This window comes from Anneissia japonica, unplaced genomic scaffold (assembly GCF_011630105.1).
Source record: "Anneissia japonica isolate Jap-2015-1 unplaced genomic scaffold, ASM1163010v1 scaffold483_len1788099_cov177, whole genome shotgun sequence".
NCBI classification, from domain to species: Eukaryota; Metazoa; Echinodermata; class Crinoidea; order Comatulida; family Comatulidae; genus Anneissia; species Anneissia japonica.
In genome coordinates this window covers 1,269,395-1,273,848 of record NW_022682587.1, presented here as the reverse complement: position 1 = coordinate 1,273,848, position 4,454 = coordinate 1,269,395, and the positions used below count along the sequence as shown (strand labels likewise).

Sequence of the window (4,454 nt, the reverse complement as noted above, 5' to 3'; positions counted from 1 at the left end):
CTTTCATGGTCCAACGCATGTAATTTCTTAAGATTTTTCTGAACTAAAACGCATAACATTTGAATAAGTGTGTTTGCTTTGGTCAACTGAACTAATGTGCAGCCAAAACCGAAGGACGTTAACTAAGCAGTTGATGTGTACGAGGAGTCTACCGTGTTTGGCAGTTATCCAATTTTGATGGCATTTCTACCAAAGACCTAAATATGTATCTGCAGAATTTGGTGTGAATTTTACTAAGAATATCGGCAATACGGTATTTCATAAGTTCACAGGTACAAGTGAGATGTTAGGGTTGAAAAACGATTTTAATGAAAATAAAGATTTGCTTGTTTTTAATTGAACTGCAGATCAATTGAACCGAATACCGAGAGATAACGCTCTCCATAGACTGTAGACGACTATAGAGAAATTCCATTGTTAAATTACGTTCATGGTCATGGTCTCAGAGCAAATACAATGAACTATGCCTTTGTCTTTGTCGGACAAGTACTTTACTTTGTCGGACAAGTAAACTTTACCCTAGGCCACACCATGAATACAATTCAGAAGCCATTATCTCCATTGCACCAGGAGGCTCCATTTACTAAATATGGACGAAAGCAGTAAGTTAATTCGTGCTTGGCTTATGGATCAAACAGTTCTGCAGTAGCAGTATAAGCAAGTCGGATGACACTATTCGAATATTTATAGGTATAAGTATGGCATTTAATTATATCGTAATCTCTAAAGATATAATATTATTACCTAACCGGTGAATTTTTTAATTACTAATATAAAGTGCGCAACTGTATGTTATTGTTAATATCTACACATTAAGCCATAACAAACAACATTTTTAAATTTAGCGGCAAAACAGGGGTGCGTGCTCCCGTGCATCCTCCCCTCACTAAATCCGCCCCTGTTTATTGATCAGTGTTTTTTTTCTTTTTAGAAAGGATAGTAAAATTATTGACACTTTGATTTTTGTTTAGGCATGCTATGAAATTCTTAGCCTACTTTAACAATGCGTGTAACGAACGTTACCTATCTTTCTCCAATCGATTTTTATTTAATTAGGCGGTTGTTTTGAAATACAGTATATATTTATATATTTGCAGTTAAATGCGGTGATTAACTATTTACTACGGTTGTTAACATTTGTTAACACTGTGGTAATGTGATAAAATATGGGGGCTTGCAGTGCCAAAACTAGCATCATTGACCGAATAATAAAGTTGACTTTTTAATAGGTTAGGGTTAGGGTTAGTCATATCAGTATCAGGCAGATGTTATACAAATCCCTGGTCATATTCTCCACATTATAAGCTTTAAAATGATACCGGTAGGTCATTTACTGCAATCGATTTAGGTTATAAGTAAGTATTACTGCTCCTCTCTGTATATACAATACTCCACATTCCTATGATAATTACTATTTTAACATTTAGAAAGAGTAGAGTTAGGTAACTGTTAAGCAACTGTAGGTTACTGTCTGAACAGTAGCAAGCCCTTCCCCCCCCCCCGCCATTTTCTTCCTCTATGGTTACTGTTTACTTACTGTCTATATAGTGACGTATAGCTATTTACAGCTAAACCGTCATAATGCATTGTAAACAGTGGTATAGGCCTGCAGAAGAGCAAGGCGGTACTATGACCAGGCAAACGTAGGGCCTATGTGTTAATGATTGTGTTTTAATATAACTTTGGAGTAAAATGTCAATCAATTCTTTCTTTATTCATGAATTCTATCAACATAAAAACAAATAATAACAATATCAGATGCAAAGATTAAAAGAAAAATAATAATCGACTGTTTTTACAACAAAAAACGTAACTCAAAAACTAGAGGCCGGATAATTTGGTTGAAACGGTTTACAGAAGGTTATGAAATGTAGATATTGCAAACAATTTCCTTTTTTTTTCGAAATATTTCGCCTGGGCATTTTTGGCCCAACCCGGGAGATGAACTAAATTTCCTGGAGACTCTATGGCAGTCGGTGATATTAGTGGGTTTGCAGTGGGGTTTGAGCTAGCTTATGAGGAGTCGTTTCTTTACAACGTCATAACTTTGCCTAAACTATAATCCGATCGCTTAGGTTGAAGCGGCAACAGAAAGCAAATTCTCTTGTGATCAGGTATATATAAACATTTGATCTAAATGGATAAAATTATCTTCCGTCATTTTTTAATTCTATCAAAGGCTTTCAAAAACAAAAACTGCCAGGGCTCACAGCCGGCCCAGGGAATTGGTGTGTAGGAAATATGGTACCTGCTGCACCAAAGACTTGTTAAAATTCATTAAATGTGGACATATCTTATTTCTACAGTATTATGTATAAATTGAGGATGTACAGTATTTTTAATAAATTCATTAAATGTGGACATATCTTATTTCTACAGTATTATGTATAAATTGAGGATGTACAGTATTTTTAATAGTGTTTCATTATGATTGATCGTTTAAAAAAGTGCATTTTCATATACCCTTTGTGGATAATGAAATCGCCCAAACACTGCTCAATTACAAGATGACGCTTGGTTACAAATTCAACATTTTATTGCACTACAGGTTGTTTCATGAGGTACTTCCTCGATCATCAGGTGCTAGGCTCTGAATGAGACTGCAGAATAACAATCATGCATGGTGGAACTGTTAATTGCTATATAGATTATATTGTTATATAGTTTATTGGTAAACCGGTTAATTAGTATACTCATTATTATTCATAGAGGTGATTAGAAGCTCTGTATTGTATAGGCCTATGTATATTGGTACCGCAGTAGAAATTTTCTTCTATGCCTACATGCACTAATCAATTCATTCCTACGTTTGAGAGCTTAATTCAGGGTTACATATAATGAAATATTTCTCGAGCAAACACAGATTACAGCGTTTACTGATATTGGAGTATGGTTTGCATTTACCTAATATTTTCCACTTAATTTCATATTTTATGTTATCGGCTTTAAGTTTCCAAATGTATTGGCTAAGTGTCGTGCTGTTTTTGTACTTTTCATTACGGAATGAGCTACTATGTCCGTTATATCTGCCCTTAAAAGTGTTTTCTGTCAGTCCGACATAAGTTTCTATTTTGTTGTCTTGGCGTATGACTGGCCTGATATACAACTCCTTTGGTTAGGCACTTGTTGGATAGGGGGCACACGTCGCGACAATTGCATTCTTTGACGTCATTATCTGTGCGGATTGTGGTATTATTAAGTTCTGATTTGTTGTGTGCAGAGATTATTGAACCCATATTCGGCATACAACTGTAATCTTGATAGTGATTCGGTTAAATATTTTCCTTATGTGCATGGTTGGGTGGGAAGCATTCATCCACAATTTCTAAAAATTCATGTCCAATTCTTGTCTTTACGTTATTGCTGTATAGAGGGTTGAACCAGGTGATGTTCCTTTTTCGTTTCCTTGTGTTGTCTCTTTGTGTGCTTTTAGCTGTGGGTTCATACGTTAATTTGTGCTCGTATCCACTTTCTTTTAGGGCTTCTTGGTAAGGTTCCTTGGTGTCGTTGAATACAGTTTCGTTAGAGGAAATGCTAGAGAGTCTTCTATTTATGGCTTCCGGGATGTTCTTTATAATGGAGGGTGGGTGGTTACTTTTTGAGTGTATGTACAGGGGCTTGTTGTTTTCCTTCAAGTAGGGTATGTGGGTTCCGTCGCTTAGGTTCAGTGTAACGTCAAGATAGTTAATCACTTTCTTGTTCGCGTCTATTTTTATTTTCAAATCGTACTCTCTAAACACATTACATATGTCCTTTTTTATTCTTTCGATTTGCTGGGGTACGTGTATCGTCAAATGCTGCCAGTCCGTCGTCTCTGTAGAGGCCAATCTTATTTCCATATTTTGGTTCTAATTTTGCCAGTATGAAAAGGTCGATTAGCTCACATGTCTCTGCTCCGTCGTAACTACCCATCGTCACGTCGAAATTTGTCTCGGTGTTTTGTTTTTTCCAGGCTGTTTGGTTGCTGAATAGTAGAGTGTTTTTGGATTGTACAATTATGTTTCTTTCCTCTTCTGTAATTTCTGCGTAGGATTCGGCGAATTCGAGGGCTTTAGAAAGTAGGTTATGTGAAATCGATGGATAGAATTCGGTGACGTCGAAGCATATAAATGAGTGGTTCTGCTTATCAAGGTTCCTTGCTATTTTAGTTTCTTCGGTTGTGATGGTACTTGCAGCATTAGCTTCTGCTATGGTTGAGGAAGTACCTCATGAAACAGCCTGTAGTGCAATAAAATGTTGAATTTGTAACCAAGCGTCATCTTGTTTTGATTTTATATTGCTCTGCTTATGTATTGAGCACTGTTGTCTAGATGATCTGCTTGATCTGCTTTCAACCTAATCTGCACAGTATATATATATATATACTATATATATATATATATATATATATATATGTATGTATGTATGTATGTATGTATGTATGTATGTATGTATGTATATATATATATATATAT

General features: G+C 35.7%; 1 protein-coding gene across 2 annotated transcripts in view; it reads left to right on the top strand.

Moving 5' to 3' along the window:
* Nucleotides 1-504: 504 nt before the first annotated feature.
* The window catches only part of LOC117103342 (NXPE family member 3-like), a 10,415-nt gene continuing 6,465 nt past the window's right edge, over nt 505-4,454 (top strand). For both annotated transcript variants that reach the window (XM_033243985.1, XM_033243916.1), the window contains exon 1: nt 505-690. The gene's annotated coding sequence lies outside the window, so the exon portion shown is untranslated. The remainder of the gene's footprint in view (nt 691-4,454) is intronic.